The 20,226-nt window shown below is 41.3% G+C and overlaps 1 protein-coding gene across 4 annotated transcripts in view; it reads right to left on the bottom strand.

Moving 5' to 3' along the window:
• Positions 1 to 8,784, bottom strand: part of LRRC4C (leucine rich repeat containing 4C) — a 627,695-nt gene extending 618,911 nt beyond the window's left edge. For 2 of the 4 annotated variants that reach the window (XM_082225097.1, XM_082225099.1), the window contains exon 1: positions 7,996 to 8,784. The gene's annotated coding sequence lies outside the window, so the exon portion shown is untranslated. The remainder of the gene's footprint in view (positions 1 to 7,995) is intronic. The other 2 variants (XM_082225094.1, XM_082225096.1) reach the window with 1 other exon arrangement.
• Positions 8,785 to 20,226: the final 11,442 nt, after the last annotated feature.

The following is a 20,226-nucleotide window of genomic DNA, read 5'->3' as shown; positions in this document are numbered from 1 at the left end:
CATACCGGAAGATGTTACACATTTGCAGCATAAGAAGCACAATTGAAGGCCTAGTTCTCAATGGCTAAGTTACCATTACTAGGAAGCAGGTTCTTTCCTCAAGTTATTCCCTATACTTCAACCCACATAAGTGAAAGTTAGACATTTGCAGAGATGGAGAAGAATTCAAGCATCAAGTGCACTGGAATTTTGAGGAGAAGAACAGATCACCAACCTCCAAATCATGACCCCCATCTTCACTGCCAAGGAACCCAGGATGTGGCTATGTGTGCATGGCTTCAGTAACACAAATGTGTGCCCATGCACAGAGCATTATTAATGTTCCTTGCAAATACAAGGCTTCCCTCCATGCATACACACACACCTGTCATAACAGCAAATATTTTGCTGGTTGAGAATAAGTGGTTTCAGAGTTTCTTAAAAGAGGCACAATGCTTTTTATGCGGCTTTAGCCTGTGAGTGACATTTCATTCATTCATTCATTCACAAAGTGCACAGGGCTAAAACAATAATGGGGAACATGTGACAATCACCTCCAGCCAGCATGGGCAATGATAAGGAGAAATGGGAGTTGATCCAGCAACATCTGGAGGGCCACCAGCCCCCCCCCCGCCACATTACTGGCCTAGACACAAACTTAACAGGAGTAACTAGAGGGCAAATGCAACACAGCACTGCTTTGCATTTATGTGGTGTTGGTAACAACAACAACAGCAGCAACAACCCTATCCTACTGGGTTGCCTTGCAATTCGCAAATAGCGGTACAAGTCTCATAAACCTTAATAGGGGTTGTGCATTGGAACTTTACAACATCTTCAACCAACCAAAAGGAGAGAAAAAATGTATTTTTTACAAAGTGAAGGAGACTTTTAGTCTCTTAAAATCAACTTGCAAATGCCAACTTCTTATGAGCAAGGGAGGGGATGGGGAGTTACCTTTCTCCTCTGTCACTGTTCTCAAGGCTGGGAAAAGCTGCTTATTCTATAAAGCTGATTGCCAGGGAATCCTGGTTTTGTGAGTACTTTTATGGTTTCTGAGGACTAACCTCCTACAGAATGAGGGCACAAGGTTATCCAATAAATGTCAGTGGCAAAGGAGAAAATAAAAGCATGCACACCTCTGTACTGAGTTGGTTGTAAGGTTCTTTGATGAACTTCTGCATTATATGTTACTTAGGGACTTCAGTAGTTGTTGCCCTATTCTCCAACCATATGACTGACAATTGCGGGACCAGGAACGGCTGTGAAGATGTCATGGCTGACTTCCTACTATTGGTATTTGGGCTTTTGGTATTTCCATAGATTTGCTTGTTGTCGTACTTCACATCACCTTACCAAGAATACAGGCACTATCCTAAGACATGGCCTAGATATACATGAAGCTACTGCTGTGCTGAATCTAAGCAAGCCTGGCTCTAGTTAGTACCTGGATAGATGACTCCTTGGGAACCAGACTTGGGTTCCATGATGGAAAAAAATGGAATATGAATGTCAGAATATAAATGAAAATGTAATGGATTGACCTTTGCATATGTAGGGTTGGTATGCATCACCGAGTTTCTGCCTTTTCTGGCATTCCAGACCACATTGACTCAGCCTATACATGCCCAGACTGTATGGTGTGGATACTACATTTTTGCTCTGTGAGCAGAGGGGGCCTTCCATTCATGGAGCTTATGTGTGCAGGGCCTTCAAAGTTATGCTGAACTTTCCAGCGTCTGCCGTCCACCATCACCGGCCACCAATATACATGTTAATGTAATATGTGAAAGAAGAACACTGGTATAAAAGAGGCAATTATGGTTAAAGATTCCTGCAAAGTAGCCTTGAAATTCAAGCATCACAAAAATAGTCTCTTCCAAAAAGCTGGCACAAGAGGAAAAGAACACACAGTATTCACCATCTGGTTTCCAAAGTCTGTATTTAGTACAGTTTATCCTCATATTGAGCTTCTTCTAACACAGCTTAATAATACAGAAAACTTTTCCTGGGCTACCTTCAGCTTCTGACTTAAGTAGACTTTATAGTGTTTAGTTTCATCCTCTGGCTGACTGCATAATAATGAACAAGTCTTTCCAAAATACAGAGGTCTGGAGAGATTAAGAGGGAAGGAGTATGAAGCCTGATTTTAGGTATGTGACTTCAAGCAATTCCTATGAACCGCAGTGATGCTTACTTCCATACAGCATAGCATTCCATACAGGTCACTGTTATGCTGTTGCTACTTCTGTACTCTAAGAAGTTAAACACATAGGCAATTTTCTGCAAATGAACTCTCTAAAATGTTTCAATGGAAAAGCATTTTTTTAAAAAAATCCTGGGTTCAAGAAGGAATTATGTTTAAACAACCTCAACAACAGCACATTTACAAATTACATAAACACTGTTAACAGATGATTGAACACATTTATATTTTCACTTGGGTCAAATGAACTACTGATATTACCAACTCATCCTTGTTATTTAAGACTGTTGGATTTAATAGGGCTTACTCCCAGGTAAGCAAATAAGTTTAGGATTGCAGCCTTAGGCATCTTTCACACTGATACAGGTGGCAATCATTTTAGGCTTGTGCAATTGACATGTGATAGCTAACGTGAGGATCCTTTTGGACCCAGAAGGTGGACTAAGGAGGTGGGGGAGAGCAGAATGGGGTGGGGTGCACTTATATACACTCCACCAACACACACTGGGGCCAGGAATGGAATCCCCATGCAAAATGGTCGCCACATGTATACTGCTTAATATTTGAAAATTTCAAAGGAGTGTTCCAAACCCCATATGATAATAAAAAAAACAAATAAAAATGATACAATACATAGTAGTAATATAAATTCCTCCAGGGTCACCCACAAAAAACAACAACACATCAAACAATAGCAATGATCCGGGAATGCTTGAGCAAACAGAAAATACTTTGATGTGTGCCAAAAACATATAGTAGTAAGTGCATGCCTTAGTTTTAAAGGGAAGTAATTTCACAAGACAGATGCTACCACAATAAAGGCCCTACTTCGAGTGGCCTCGGGTTTAATTTCAGGAGAGTGTGGCAACACCAGCAGGGCCTCTGAAAATCTCAGTGACCCAGAATGCTGTTGTGCATACTGTATCTAGAACCGAAGTAAGTAATTTCTAAGTAATTAAACCACACCTCAGAGGTTATTCATTGTTCCTCATATCTGATCACAGTCAGATTCATTGGTCATGGATGGGCCCACATTCTGCTTTGACAGTAGTGCTACACTTTTCAAGAAGCTGGCAAAGCAACATTGTTTGAATGAACATAAGGGCATAGTAAAGACCAGTCTGCCCCATCTATCAGCCAGAAAAGAAGCAGCTTTTCCAATGTTTGCTTTTCTCTTTCCTCCCCATCCCCTTTTCATTTTGTAGCTCATCTATTAGACTGTGAGTCTTCAGGCAGGTCTGTCTTATTTTTAATGCATGTACGGTGGTTAGAAAATTGTAGGTGCTTTATCAGTTTTAAATGATCATTATTTATTATTTTCTTAAAATGGAATTCTGCAAGAGCAAGGATGATTGCTTTTACTTCCTTAAAATAACCATAATTTGAATGCGTACAACTCCAATGAGAGCATCCCATGTTTCAGCTTCGCTGCCATTACTCATTAGAATCATGAAATACTGTTTGATGAATAGCTATTAGCCTATTCAATAAATTTTCCTCACTGTACATCATTTTAGAAGCTTAGAGTTTCAAAGTATTCTTGCAACCAAACCCATCTACTAATATTGCAATGACCCAAAACACCAAGAATGAGTAGATGAGAAAGTGGTGAAACTACCACCAAATTATAAATAAGGTTTTGTTTCTATTTTATAAAGCAACAGTGTTTACTTGGGACACTTTTCACTTTTTAAAAACTTATCTGGTATGTGCTACATGATCTTCATGTGCACATTTCTTAAGGAAGTGTCTTGCTGAACCAGGCAATGGTCCACTTTGTCTTGCATCCCTTGCAAGAATCCCAGTAACCACAAACTGCTAGATATCTCATGTGGTTTACATTCTGCCATCCCTAGCATAGAGAACCATTGTTACCATTGACAAGATGACTTGGACTAGTCAACGAGACAGTTTTAGAGCAGAGCAAACAAACAGTGCTAGAGTTGGGCATTTTACACCTGATGTGAAAGGTCCAGGTCACACCCTTTGCTTTGGGCAGGAGCTAATAAATTCAGATGGCGGTGGCTAACTTTTGGCTCTTCAGATGTTGTGGGATTTCAACTGCTTCAGCTTCATCCAGCCTGACCTATAGTCCGGGATGATTGGAGCTGTACTGATCTAAGGCATCACTGATTTAAGAAATACAAAAAAAAAAAAAAGAATGATGGTTTCCTTTTGAAATCTGATGCTTGAAGCAACTGCTTCTTGGTAAAACTGACCAGAAAAAGTTTTAAAAGGTGTAAATGCATAGGTCCAAAAGTCTCTTCAGGAGCCAATTAGAGCAAAATGGACATACACTTCATAAAGGACAAACAGCAAAAAGGTGCTCTAAGTTCAGAGAGCTCAAAGGGGGTTTAACGAACTAGGTACCTAGGTCACCGGGATGGTGTCCTTATGAGACTGCTGTTTCAAGGAGTGGGAAGATTACATTCAGGCTCTTTAATAAGCTTTATCCTAGGCATCTGCTGAAGGAAAGAAACATGAATAAGTTGGCTGTTCTGAAATGAGCAGAAAGTTATGAGTGGAATTAAATAATGCTGTATGCAATAAAAACAATTTCCCAGTGGTTCTTATTTTAACACCCATTTTTTCCCATTGGCAACCATACCATCTGCATAATTTGATTCACTACAAGGGAATTTTATTGTCAAAAAAAGATGAGCACAGTGACTTTAGGTGTCACTCCTTCGACTATCACAGCTGTTCAGTTTGTCATCAATTCCACCACCATCACTTCCATGGGACATACTATTCCATACTAACAAGACATAACTAACCACTTGGCTGTACGCATCATCCTCAGCCCACACAATTTGTGCTTTTGGTAGATCAATGTTTGCTTGTTTCCTATTTAGCATTCCAAGATGACCTTGCCAGTTGTCATCCCAGCATGTTTCAGAGGAAAGGAAGAATTCATGTGTAAAGTGCCTAGGGTTTTCGGATGTGGAGCAAGAGTCATAGGGCCTGGAGGGCTAAATGATTTCAGCAGCAAAAGGAACAACTGAGTGATCATACCTTACTCAAGGAGGAAGAAGCAAACTTTTTTAAAAAAATGTTAACCACATTTCTTAAAATGTTTGGATAATATGTTTTCAGATTTCCATTTTGCCTACATCTTTGCTGAGGACTGTTCACTGCAGTATCACTTTACTTTGGTTTGTGCCATCTCAGAGACTTTCCCATAGCAACACAATGACAAGTACCAGAATATAGAAAGGTGTACTTTTACATAATACTTGAAGCAATATACCCACAGAATGAACTGTGGTATCTTCTGCACTGTTGAAATGGGGGGAAAACATACACACTTGAAAAAGAAAATCCATACCTATAATAAACCAAGCGAAACACTCTCTGAGACCATATACAAGTTTCTATTTTACTTCCAAAAATGCTCCTGGATTTTCATAAATCAGCTAGTTTGCCACATAATATGTCAGTACCACCTTTTTATTGGCTGAGGTGTAGTTCTGCAATACAGTCTAGCTCTGTTGGATTTTAAAGGATAATTGAGTAGGTGTGGGGGGGGCAGACGACATCAACGTTTAAATGCACCAACACAGTTTTGTTGGGTTTTAATGCTACATTCTCATTGGCACATTACTCTGGAGTAAGTCTCATTGAACTTAGCAAGCCCTGCTTCCAAGTTAATATGGATGCTATCTGACAGTGAGTTATGAATGTCTAGATTTGAAATCCTATCCAGTATGACTTTCAGATAACTTACACCGATTTGAAATCCAGGTTGAAAATGGAAATAATGCAGTGTTACAAATTGTTTTTTTAAGAGGCACCTAACGGGCAGACAGCATTGCAGGACAGAAATGCTTCTCACTTTCATATGATAATTTCATGCAATTTGGTCCAACTACAAATGACAGCATCATCTATTCATCTATTTAGCAACTCAATGATTGCCTCATGTCAAGTAGAAAGTCTTTCCAAACTCCTGCTGAGGACAGCTCAGCAAGTAAAACCTCAGTAAGTAAAAGCAGAAGACTGTCTCTTGTTACCTCTCTGCACCTTTAGATTTGATATCCTCAGGGTATCCCATGCAACATCAGTTTCCTCCATCACCTTAGATCTTTGTATCTCAAAAGACACTGTTTTGAAGATGTATGTAAAGTGTTTTCAAACCCAGAAAATGAATACCGTCACGAAGCATTTGCAATCCTTGTGTTGCATAGAAGGACAGGCAGTTTGTAGAAGAAATGCCAAAGCAAAACAAATCTAAAGTAAATGTCATCTTAAGTAGAGAGAGATTGGAATGTCATATTTCAGAGCAGCAACATGAATGGCAGGCTGGCATATTGCTTTCAGGAGATGAAAAGGAAAATGCATCTGGGTTTACCGTACCTTCTTTAAATACCTCCCCCTCTTCAATCTATTTTCTGCAAAAACAATCACTAAACCTTCAAGGAGAAAGTGACAGGCAAGCCACACACACACACACACACACACACACACACACACACACACGGCATCACTAGGCGCTTTGATTTGTGCTGTGACAGAGCCTTTTTATTAAGTTTTCAGTTTAACTGTACCACAGCCTTTAAGGAAATAAAACTCTCTTTATTGAACATATTAAATAAAAAGGCAATCAAGTAGTTTTGCCTTTATTGATAGGTTAAGTATCAAATATCACCATTTAAACATTATATGTATATAGACTTGCATAAAAAGATCGCTTGTGACATGATGCAACCTCTGCCTTTTCCTAACTGTATACATCTCACATCCAATGAGTGTCTCAAACCGCATCCAATAATTCACATGTATGCACTAAGATGGAGCAAGATATTCCCAGCAAGCCCTCTTGGGAACCGTTACTCCTGTATTTACAGAATGTTCCTCAGCCTCTTGAAAAACCAATGTGATGTCAGTGTGGCAATCAAAATACTCCGGTGAAGGAGTCCTTTCGTGTCACTCCACTGCAATCACATTTCACTCTGAAAGACTAATTGCAAGGTGGAAAAGGCTAAGAGAATCTCAGATCCTTCACTTCAACACCTGTACATGAAGCAAGGATGAACATGAAAGCTATACCACCAGACTCAGGGAAACAATCTGTCACAGTAAACCACAGTGGTCCAAGTGTTGCTTTAGATGTATATATGCATCTCACCTTTGCACAAACATTGAAAGGGGCTAGGAAAATCAGATGTGGCTAACATACTGACCAGGCAAGAAAAAGAAAGACAGCCTATGAGGATAAATCTGTGTACCCAAGTCCCACCAGCGACACAGACATCACAGAGAAACTTTATATAAGAAGCAGCAGCTCACAAACCCTGACTAATTCCCATTTTGCTATCAATCTACGCTAGCCAAGAGTAGCAGGAGCAGCTTTCTGAACCCACATATCCATCATTTCAGCTGAGCAGGCAGAAATGCACAGAGGAGGAAGGGGTAAAAAAAACAACCCCAGTACCAGCTAAGGGAACACAAGGACTCAAATCCAAGTTAATGCCTCAGTAGAGGTAGGCTATAGGAAGGTAGGCTATTAGTGTATACTATACACTAATTTTTCCACAAGCCACAGAAATCCTCTAAAACAAGCTTTCAAAATGCATTTTCAAAACATTGTACATCAGCAGTATCCAAGATTCTTTGAAAGGTGCTATCCTGCCCAGCAAAGAAAGAGCAAAGGAGTTGTAAAAGACAAACACTTGAACCTAGAGGCAACTCCAGCATGGCATTAGGCACTGTCTCTATATACCCAAATCTCTTTTTCAACCATGGAAAAAATCTCATAGAACAGAAAGAAAAAGGAAGGAAGGAAAAGGTGGCAACACCTCTCGACTTACCTTTCTGGTAGTTCCCCCTGTTAATAAAACTTCTCCAAGGGCAATTAAAATTCCTCCAGCTGTACCCGAAGTCACACAGGAGCACAAAAATTAGTTTTCAGATGGTCCATCATTTCCTGATCATCCAACCCTGGGGAGGGGAGGGAGAGAAAAGGTGTCCAAGAGACTTTGCCAAAAGTAAGTCCAGAATTCAAATACTATGGGGGGGGGAGGAGGAATCAGTGGCCCAATGATAGAAATCCCCCCTCTGCACGATACACCTTGCTCCTTGCTCACCAAAACTGTATAGCAAAACTGTCAGTGGTAAGCCTCCAATAGCGGCTGTGTATGCTGCAGATGGTACGTCTCACTGTTACCTTCCCAGATGGGTAGAGGTTTCAAAGAACGGCAAATGCAGGCAGCCCCCCACCCCCTCAAAAAAGCCAGGTGGACTGCCAGCCACTCACTCACGCTGTCTAATTAATCAAGAGAGGGACGGATTGGTCACCAGAGGCACCTCCTGCCAGGGTGCACGGGATTATGGCAAGGTTATTAATCTTGCTTTGCTGCATCCCCCCTCCACCCCCTACATCCAGCAGCCTGCATTGAGATGATTGCCAGCTCTGTCTCTGTCCCTGTTCTACTGCATTTTGCTCAGCCCTCCCTTGCTGCAAGTGAAACACAGTGGAGAGAGGAATACTAATAAGGTGGTTAGCTACAGTTTCTTCAAGGCATTCTACGTAGTCTGTGTGCCTCTCTCTCTCTCTCTCTCTCTCTCTCTCTCTCTGTGTGTGTGTGTGTGTGTGTGTGCACAAGTGTGTGAGGAAGAGAGCAGGTCTGTGCCTGCATGTTTTCTAGGGGAGGGGGGAGCACTCTGTGAATTCATTTGCACTTGCTCCATGAAGGCAGCTTCCACATTTGGCAAAGGAAGAATTTATTTGGATTACTTCTGTTAAGGAAGATCAGAGGCAGGGATCTTATTTGATAGATGATATAAAGGAGAGTGAGTGCTCAATTCCCTGGAAGCCTACAGCCATGCCTTGGCAGTTAAGAGAGAAAGAAATGTTCACTGAAAGAGAGACGAATTAAGTAAATAAGGCTCTGAAGAGTCTGGGGCAATCTTTAAGGTCTGCTGGCTCCACACCTGAAGCACTACGTGGAAATGGCCATTCAGTGCTGTGCTTGAAATCATATCTCTATCTCTATCTATCTATCTATCATCTATCTATCTATCTATCTATCTATCTATCTATCTATCTATCATCTATCTATCTATCTATCTATCTATCATCTATTTATCTATCATCTACCTTTTCAGATGACTATGTCCTTAGGAAAGAAATTAGAAATCTCACCTGGGGTGTTTTTTTTTGGGGGGGGGGGTCTGGGGGTGTGAGGTTGGAGAAAGAGTGAAAAACTGCACCAAGACTAGTCAAAACTTGGTGCAGTTTCCTCTATTCCACAGCCCAGTTTCATTCTCAGCTGTTTTCCCTCAGTGTCAATGGGATATTTGCTTCTACTCTTTCCTCCCCCAATTCCATAAAAGAAAAGAAAACCAGGAATGTGAAGTTCTTCATACAATGCCTTGGCTTTAATGAGATGCCTTGGAGCCAAGAGGAGAGAGTAAAAGCAGTGGCTGTCCCCACCAGTGCATTCATCTTTGATCATCCATGTACAAATTCATATATAGAGCTGCACTCAGCGGAATTTGTTCCCTCAGAATATCGAAGCCACTACTGCTTGTGCCAAGCTTTGCTCGGCGTTTGAGCAGGTAAATTATTCTTGGCTGCAATCCCAGATCTATCCAGCAGATGCTGCTAGATATGACTCAGTCAAGAGCCACAAGAGGAGAAACTTATGACAAACAAGCATACACATACTTCAGGGAAGTTTCTGCATAATGGTTTAGCTATAAGGCTCTAAGGTGGGACAGGATACCCCAACGGAGGTCAGTGATTCACATCCAAGGTAAGTTACTGTATTTGTAAATCATAGAAGTTAAGAGCACAGGTTACAGAAAGCTGCCTTATATGGAATTGAACCATTGGTCCATCTGCCTCAGTATTGTCTTCACGGACTGGCAGGAGCTCTCCAGGATTTCAGGCAGAGTTCTCTCCCAGCTATTCCTGGAGATGCTGGAGACTGAACCTGGGACTTTCTGTATTCAAAGCAGATGTTCTACGGTAGTGCTGGATTTACGTATAAGCTAAACAAGCTATAGCTTAGGGCCCCACTCTCTCGGGGGCCCAAAAAAAATTTAAAGGGAAAAAAACACTTGGATGTACATTTCCAAAATGTAAGATAAACTTATCCTTAATTGTATTTCAGTTCAACAAGTACTTTGATAAAATACATATTTTATTATGTGCAAATGGCTTTAGATACCTATTAGGTACATAAATTACCATATAGCAGATATTCAACACAAAAAACAGCAACAATTTGTTGTTGACAAAGGACAGCTGGACATAAGAAGGGCCCTATTACCTTCAGTAGCTTGGGGCCCCATCAAACTTCAATCCAGAACTGGTTCTACCATGGAGCTATGGGCCTTCCAAAGTTGAATGTTATTTAATTGTATAAAGGTGACACGTTCAACACATTGACCAGAAGACACTTGTTTTTGTCAGTTTAACATCATATATTTATCTCTCCACATTTCAAGAGGCAGCTCAAGGTGGCCTATGCAGTTCCTCCCATTTGATCACCAACAAACCTATGACACAGATTAGGTTGAGAGATATCAACTAGTCTAAAGTCCCCTGGTATGTTTCATGGCCTAATGGGAATTTCAATCTGATACTCTCACTGCCACACCATACTGGCTTTTTTGTAAGGTGTGTCTAATGGAACTAGTGTTAGATGTTCTGGGTCAGGAGGAACACAGCAAGACTCTGAAGGCAGGCAGTTGTGCAACATAGCTTAAATGGTATCACTGTACCTTGGTTGAGAGAGCTCGAGTTCCTAGATCAGGAGTGAGGAAGTCTAGGCCCAGGAGTCTACAGCGACTTTCTCTGTCTGGCCCTCAGACCTCTCCCTAGCCCTCACTGTCTCACCCAGAGGTGGATTTGGGGCAGTGCTGCCGGTTCTGCACCTCAAGCCTAGGGGCGCTGCAGGGTGTCACAACTGTGATGCAGTGAATTGAGCATCACAGTCCTGTCACATTCCTCCCTGGCCCTGCTCTACACCCTGAGTGTTTTTGCCCGGCTAAAATGTTTCCTTGAACTACAGTAATGCTTCTCGCTTGCCTGGGTGGAGGACTGAGTAGGGTATTTGAGCATGTGTAGAAAATAGCTGACTGTACAAAGATTGCTCCAGCCACATTTACCTTTGGCCATACTTCAGAAAGGAATGCAGCTCTATGGCTGAAAAAGGTTCCCCACCCCTGCCTTAAATATACAAATCCTGCCAAATTGAAAAATAGTTTAGATATTTTCTAACAAAAATTTCACATGGACTGTACCAGGCTACGTCCTCTGAGGCAGTGGAAGCTACTACTAAGTTGAGATAGGATGATGTGTAGAGTAGGCCTGTTCTTGGTCTACGTATATCTGATTCTTCCCTACATTTTTTTTTCTTGACAAAGAAGTCCAATCATGCTAATGGACATATTGGTATGATTAAACCTTGGTTGTCAAATGTATTCTGTTCTGGAAGACCGTTCAGCTTCTGAAACATTCAACAACCAAGGCACAGCTTGCAAGAGCTTCTTGCACTCAAGCGGAAGCCACGTTAGACATTCAAGTTCCGAAGAATCTTAGAAAACTGGAGCATTTACTTCTGGGTTTTCGGCGTTGGGAGCTGAAACATTTGAAAACGGAGCTGTTCGAGAACCGAAGTTTGACTGTATTAGACAGGAACCATGGGTGGGGAAGAAAATTGATTCAGTGCACATTTAAAGGCAAGCCTACCTAATTTGCACTTTCTGAAACCACACATTCACCAAAACAGTCATCCTTTGAAATTTGCACTTCTCTGAATTTTTGCAGTGCAATTCCCAAGTCAAGTAGTGTCTACAAAAATGCATATGCGGGTCACATACAAAAGTGCATTATATTTAGGGAAATTGTTTCCCTAAAATGTGGTCATTTGGCAAAATTGCATACAAAATATGGATGTAAGGAGGAAATCACAGTAAAATCCTGATGAAGACTTTTAAAAAAAGTGCAAGGTGATATGAACTGAACTCAAGATTGGAAAAATGGAAAACTGAGAGAAAGAGAAATTGACAGAATCACCCACCATTAAAATGACCTGTTCAGCTCAGTTTACCAGTATTTTATTTTGTGCCCTTGAGAGCAGAAATCGGTTTGCTGATCTGCACTATTAGGGTGCCACTTTAAGTAAACATTTTCTTTCTATAGGTACTCCATAAGTATGTTCACCCCTGTGGCCCACTTGGGGTACCATGATGGGGAATTGCTTCCAAAAATTCAACTTTGATTTGAAGCAACATTTGAAGTGTCAACAAGTGTAAGCTTGAAGGAGGAGGAAGTTAATGCCAGCCCTGAGAACTGCTGGAATAATACTGAGGACAATGTTTGTCAATGTAGAAAGTGAGGAAGTTGGATGGAGCAGATGATTCACTGGAGAGTTAGTCAGTCTGCGCCAGCCTTATGTACTAGTGCATACTAACGATTACTATGGAGATCCTATCACTATAGAGGTATAGATTTTATAACAATTTTTGAAATCTGATTCATATGTAAAATTATTATTAGTTATTTGCAGCCAGATTTGTATAATGGCAAATGGCCATATTACAATTAAACAATAATGGCTCTTTGCCAGTGCCTGATAAGCTCTGAGTAGAGACCATAGTAGCAAATGTTGGCAGGAGTTGAGTGGAGGCTGTTTCCCTTGAACTCTAGGAGTGGCTGTTTTAGCCAAGCCCTCCATGGTTCTGCAAGCGGAAACAGCAGGAGTAAAAACCAGCACTGGCATATTGAGGACTGCTGGATAGCTACAAAAACAGCAGACCCCCCCAGTGCCTCTAAATTACAACTTAAAGCTGAAGCTATAGAACTTCAGAAGGCTGCTTGTAGGCTGATAACGTGTCAAGGGTCAGTATCTTGCAGGAATGAGGAAACTATTGGGAAGTGATAATGTTAAATTGGCTATTTTTATTTTACTCTGATAATGCCTTTTGCTTGTCTGGATAGAGGATAGAGCGGAGTATGTTAGTTTGTGTAGAAACTAGCCAAGTGCATAATGCTAAAACTTACATTTGTTGCTCCACTTTTGACTCTAACCCATCTGGCCCTCAGAAGAATGCATAAAGGGAATGTGGCCTGTGGGCTGAAAGAGGTTACCCACACCTGTCTTCATTTCTCCACAAAATACATTTTTATTCTTCAGGTAACATGCTCATTTGTCCTGCACTTCCAGGCTACTTCCAATGACACTCAGAGTACATTATTCAGCTTAAAGTCAGACTACCCTGTCTTGGGAAGGAGAGTGAAAATAAATCCTGTAACAGATAATGCAGGAGAGATTTTAAAAGTGTATTTACCTTAAATAATTATTGCATAAAAAGTTGAGTGTATAATAAATGCAAATGAATGACTCAGAGCTTTTTGGCCACACTTGAATACTCTAATGAATTACCAGATATAAGAAGCTTAATATCTGCAGGATTTCAAAAGCTGTAGCAAAAAGAAAAGACTAAATGTTCTTTTTTGACATAATCTGTAGAAGCGCCAAGGACCTGGGTCACCCTGACATGAGGGATGCTTGAGAAAATCAGTTTTTGGGAATTCTGCTATGACCTGGTCTGGCACCTTCTGGAATAATGTGGAAATTGAAATTTAGATTTCTACCAACTTTTGCAACTTTCCTTTGTCTCCCAACCCCATCTCAAATCATAAAAGCATCAGTCATGCATATTTTGAGACAGCATATTTATTTATTTTTTTAAAAGACATTTAAATGGAAATATAAATACAAATTCTTGTGCAGTAACAGGACAGAATGGATTTGTGAGTTGAACGCATGCAAAAAGACCTAGACCCAATGTAGACTTATTCTTAGGTCAATCCAACAAAATTCCAGAAAGATGTGGTCAAGTCAAATGAGAGTATGAAATACAAGCGTGATTAGTAAGTGTGTGAACAGGCAAGTTTAAATACTAAGAAACTGGTGTGTTTTTCATGTTGCTTGCAGACACATCGGTCACTTTAGTTATACCAAATGTCAGTGATTAAATAGGATAATTCTAGTTAAAGTGACTGGTTAAAGCGACTCTCTACTGACCTGCTATATTCATTTCCAGTATTAATCAAGCCTTCATCTCCCCTTTCCCATACTTGCCCCCTCATTCTCCAAGAACATATGAAGTCCCTGCTGAACCAGGCCAATGGCCCAGCATCCTCTTCTCACAGTGGCCAACCAAATACCTGCAGAAAACTTGCTGCTGAGTCCAGTTTAAGGTTTTGTTATTAGTTTCCAGACTCCTGCACAAATTAAGACCAGGTTATGTGAAAGAATATGCTTCTTACATTGTCCTGCACATCCACTATGGTAAGGGTTCTGTGGCAGAATTGGGCAGAGGACAAGGTGCTAGAATACTTTTTCTTGTTTGGAATTGCTGGGTTGACAGCTGACAACCTGATTTTGAACAGAGTGTAGTACATTTCCTAAGAAAGGAAGTGAAGCTCATTATTTCACCCCTTGGATGTTTGGATTTGCAGCTCATGTTCAAAATGCAAATGCATACAGCCTATTGTCACGTAACAATGGTGTTTTAAGTGTCTTTGGGCATCATGGCAAAAAGAAAAATCATTTAGGTCAGCAGAAAAAGGGGGGAGCCTTTCCCCCTTATTCAGCAGAAAGAGAATGAGAGGTGTGTAGTAAACATAATTAGGAGCTATGTCTAACGATTGTGTCCCTAGGAATAAATGTTTTGAAACAGAAATATTCTGTTTGTTACTAGGCTTCAGACAAGTTGGAAGCAAAACACCTGACAGTTCTAAGGTTAATCCAAATTAGGTGTGAAATGAGCACTTCATTTGGCAACAGAACTGATGGTTCCACCCATATGAAGAGAATTGATAAACTGGATATAAAACATGAATAATAATTATTGGCTGGCATCTGTCTGTCTCAAGAGATAACAGAAGAATGCACCTTGAGGGGTAAAGTCAAAGCGTTGGAGAGTTACAGCATTTGCTGTGGCTGTAGAGACAGACAGAGGAGAGACATGTTTTGTTGCAGCTGAGGCAGATAAAGGTATCTGGCTGTGCTGGTGCAAATGCACCATGGTTTCTTCTCTCCGCGCTTCTCCCAGCGATCATTCCTCCTATGGTCACTGCTATGGATACACGACCTGACTGATTATATTATTTTTAGGGCTGGTTCACATCTGAAGGCAGCCCTGTTTAGGGACGTTTTTAATGTTTGATATTTTATCGTATTTTTAGTATTCTGTTGGCAGCTGCCCAGAGTGGCTGGGGAAACCCAGCCAGATGGGTGGGGTATAAATATTATTATTATTATTATTATTATTATTATTATTATTATTATTAGCTGCACTCAGTGCTCCAGTGGCACTCATTTTAACAGTCACAATTGTGAAGACACTCCTACACTTTTTAAGATAGGACCACATGAATGAGTGATATCCCAGCATACATTGCACAATAAGGTTATTAGGGTGGCAGCCATTATTGATGACAGAAACTTCTGTGCCTAGTTGCTTGCCTTAAGGGACCCTGTTAGCAAAAGGTAACAGTTCTAATGCTTCAGTTTGCCTTTTGCCATGCAGCTAGTGTTTAGAAGGATACTGTCTCTGACCCCAGAGGAAAAGTATGACCATCATGGCTAGTAGCCTTTGATATCCTTCTCCTCCATGAATTTGTCTAATCTTCTTTTAAAGCCATCCATGTTGATGGTCGTGACTGCCCCCTGCAGGAGTGAGTTCTATAGTTTAACTGTGCTCCCAAATAGAGACTAGAACCTTGCTCTCCCAGCCTACATTGAGTGATGCTATCAAAGGAAATGCATATGTTCCATTAAAGGTAAAGGTAAAGGTACCCCTGCCCGTACGGGCCAGTCTTGACAGACTCTGGGGTTGTGTGCCCATCTCACTCAAGAGGCCGAGGGCCAGCGCTGTCCAGAGACACTTCCGGGTCACGTGGCCAGCGTGACATCGCTGCTCTGGCGAGCCAGAGCCACACACGGAAACGCCGTTTACCTTCCCGCTAGTAAGCGGTCCCTATTTATCTACTTGCACCCGAGGGTGCTTTCGAACTGCTAGGTTGGCAGGCGCTGGGACCGAACAACGGGAGCGCACCCCGCCGCGGGGATTCGAACCGCCGACCTTTCGATCGGCAAGCCCTAGGCGCTGAGGCTTTTACCCACAGCGCCACCTGCGTCCCTTTATGTTCCATTAAGCTATTCTAAAATGGATGCTATTAATTTCTATGCAATTCAAACAGATGCTCCTTGAAGGAAGCTGTAAGGATTAGTTTCAAAATATTTAGCCATCTTAAGAACATGCCCAAATTAAGCCCAAACTTTACTGTGCTACAGAACTGAATTTCAATTCCCTTTTTCATCTGAGGGGCACATCTTAAATTTTTAGGTCTTTTGGAGCAGGATTCAATCACGAATTCGCAAATTCAAGTTACAGTTGGTTCTTGAGCTTTTCTGCAACAAAACCGCTTCTGCAAAGGACTCTTTGTGATAAGGAAAATGATGAGGCGATGCGCTGGAAAGTGTGGGAAAACACTTTCTTTTTTAACCCATCAGAAAAGCTTGTAAAACATAGTGCTACACAAATGTCTGTCGCAGAACTGATGGTGACAGTCAGTATTTTTCAGGAGGCAATATTGAAATGCACATATTGAAAAGATAGACTTGCACAATTAAAGTGGATTACAGCTTCCTGTTGGCCTAACACTAAAAATCCACTTCAAAAAGTAAACACCACCACAAAGCACCAGACTTCTTGTGGTTAGTAAACTGACAGGGAAATGGCCTGAAAATTATGGGATGAATGAATGATTAACAGAAAGACATATAAACACCCTGCAATCAGATAAGTATAAATGCTCATTGTCATAAAACCCCATAGAAAACCAATAAAAATAGCAAGGAAAATGAAACTGTCATAACATTATTCATTATTATTATTATTAGCATAAAATGTTGGGACACAGAGAGTTCAAAATCCAGATCACTGACATCAGTTTGGAGAGATGTGTATGCAAATAAAATGCAAATAAAGTGGCTGTAGCAGAAATAAAAGCCAATGGGATTTCCCTGGGTAAAATAGGCCTGTATTAATGCAACATAAAACTTTCAAAGATTCAACAGTCTGACAGAAGGCTTGTTGCTCTAGCAAACAGGAGTGAATGATTGTAACTCAGAACTGGCAGAACTTTCCATGACTTTAACAGCCTGATGAAAGGCTTGCTGCTTCAGAAAATAATACAGTTGGATATGCCAAATGGTGCACCAGCACAAAGAATGTCACACAGTCAGTTCCTCCTCCAGTGATGTAACACTTCTATTCTAGACAGAAATGCCAGGTATATAAGTTTGGTTAGTGACATTAGCAGTTGTCTTTATTTGTAGTATGTGGCCTAGCTCACTACCTGAATCTTCTGGAGCTATCTGCATGCCATGTCTGAATCATATCATATACATCAGGAATGTCCAACTGGTCGATCATGATCAACCAACTGACTGCGGAGCGACCCTGGTCGATCTCGTGATCCTGATATATCACCCTCAACCCCCCACAAAAAAAGGCTCAACAACTTTGCTGAAGCTTCCCCAGAAGAAGCTCAACAACTTTAGATCACTGCCAATGTTTTTATAGTGTGAGTAGATCACAGTCTCTTGGAAGGTGGACATCCCTGATATACATGATAGCCAGTGCTAGTCATATCCAGAGGAAGCCCAGTGATTTGAGTACATCTACCCTCAATATGACTTAGTTGGCTATCTATGGGTGGAATTTACCTAATAAGTCCTGGCAGCCCTGCTCAAGGGCTTCCACTTGCACAAAGGGGCTTTCCCCCTCTTCCATCCCTCAACAACACCTGAGTAGCTCTAAGGGGGTCAGGAGAACTCCCAGAACAGCATGTTGGAGGGAAGAGGACGAGGTTGTCTGTCTGGCAATATGCAACTTAAAGGCAATGTTCACCACAGTGAGGTGTTCAGATTCACCATATATATCTAACTTTACATGACAATATGTGCCAATTACAAATGTCTACCTCACACAGTTAGTATTAAGGCTCATGACATTCTATGATCAAAGAAATGGTGTATCCTAGTAATGGTGACAGACCAAGAAAGGAAAGGCAGAGCCAAGTGTCGGTGTATGCTAATAGTGGGATAAACTGTACTGTCAGCTGATAATGTTCAATATCATAAATACTCCTCTCCACTTCTAAGGAAGAAGAAAAGCCTTGTCATTTTAAGAAATTTTGCCTCCAGTGCCAGAGAAACATTTCATCTTGCTGCTTCTTCAGACATAGATAATAGCACCGTGCCCTTCATAGTGACATACAAGTGTTAAACACCAATCAAGTTGTGTGTTAACCTATGACAGTTTCGGTAGGGAGCAATTCACTCAGCACTGACGTGTTGCCACTCACGGAGAGAAATGTTGCACCTGTTCATTCTTCTGCAACCAGAAACCAAGCCACCGCAGACATCAGCAGGGTCGAGATGGATTTAACTGTTCTGTTTCCCTACAATAATCCTTGGGGATCCCAAAACATTGCAGTTTCTTTTCAGTGTTCCAGCCAGTCAGCCTTACCTGGAATAAGTGCATAGGAGCAGCTGTGTTGTCTCAGGCCTGTGGCCTATCTGGTCTAGCATTCTGTGGCTTCCCAGCAACTAGTATTCAGAAGAATACTGTTTCCTGCGGTTGGAGGTAGAACATGGTCAAGATTTGTAGCCACTGATAACCTTATTTTTCATTAATATATCTAACCCCTTTCAAAAGCCATCCAAATTAGTGGCATCGGTGCCTCCTGTGGAAGCAAATCCAGTAGTGAAGAACATTTTGGTCCATCTAGCTCAGTATTGTCTACTGTGAGTGACAGCAGCTCTCCAGGGTTTCAGAGAGGAGATTCCCACTCCTATGCAGAAGATACTGGGAACGCTGATGCTTTGCCACTCAGCTACAGCCCTTCTGTCATTATGAATCCATTTCCTTCCTCCTGAGAGTTCACATCTCCTCCTGTTTCTGGGTCTTAAGTAGAGCTTTTGCCACAGTCTATTTTCTTCCACTCAGTATGATTATGACTCCTTGTCCCAGCAGGCCCCTGTTGTCTGTTATTTGCAGATACTCATTGATAACCCCAGTGCCACATGGTCATCATCCAATCATCATTATTTAGAGTTTGAAGAGTTTGGATTTGATATCCCACTTTATCACTACCCAAAGGAGTCTCAAAGCGGCTAACATTCTCCTTTCCCTTCCTCCCCCACAACAAACACTCTGTGAGGTGAGTGGGGCTGAGAGACTTCAAAGAAGTGTGACTGGCCCAAGGTCACCCAGCAGCTGCATGTGGAGGAGCGGAGACGCGAACCCGGATCACCAGATTACAAGTCTACCGCTCTTAACCACTATACAACATTGGCTCTCAAACAGAAAATGTCAGAAAAGCAAGTGCCAAACATCTTTAAGTTTTCAGGACCACTTGAGCTGATATTGTGAACATGTGGGAAAGCTTTCAGAAGGATTCCACAGCCAGTCTTCTGCATAAGAAAACAGAAGTATATATCGCCACCTCACTTTGTCCCATACTTCATTCAAAGTTTCATTTCCATTCAAAAAATAAATAAATAAATCCACAACTAAACAGAATTTAATTAGATTGCTCTAAAATAACTATACTGTGAAATACATCATTATCTACACATGGTACGAGGGACATTTTTCAGCCATGGGCCAAATGGACTAGATGACCCTTGAGGTCCCTTTCAACTCTACAATTCTATGATTCCTTTCTGGGTAACCTTCTGAGGGTCACATGCCACTGGTGGGAAAAGTGAAAGGAACAACTAACTTTACCTTTGTAGATTAGGCTTGTTTTTACATTTGCTCCCACACCCCTCTCTATCCCTTATCTAGCAAAGCAAGAGGCAAGATCAGAGTTCAAGAAAACCTAGGGTTGCCATATGACCGGAATTCAGGATTTGGCTGTCGGAATCTGTCCAGGTGAAAGTCACAGAAATGTCTGTGAAAATGGCAACCCATGTCGGAAATGTAGATTTTGGCAAATTTCCGTT

This window comes from Podarcis vaucheri (genome assembly GCF_965113315.1).
Source record: "Podarcis vaucheri genome assembly, chromosome: 1".
NCBI lineage: Eukaryota > Metazoa > Chordata > Lepidosauria > Squamata > Lacertidae > Podarcis > Podarcis vaucheri.
The sequence above is the reverse complement of the archived record's forward strand: the minus strand, read 5'-3'. Positions and strand labels throughout refer to the sequence as shown.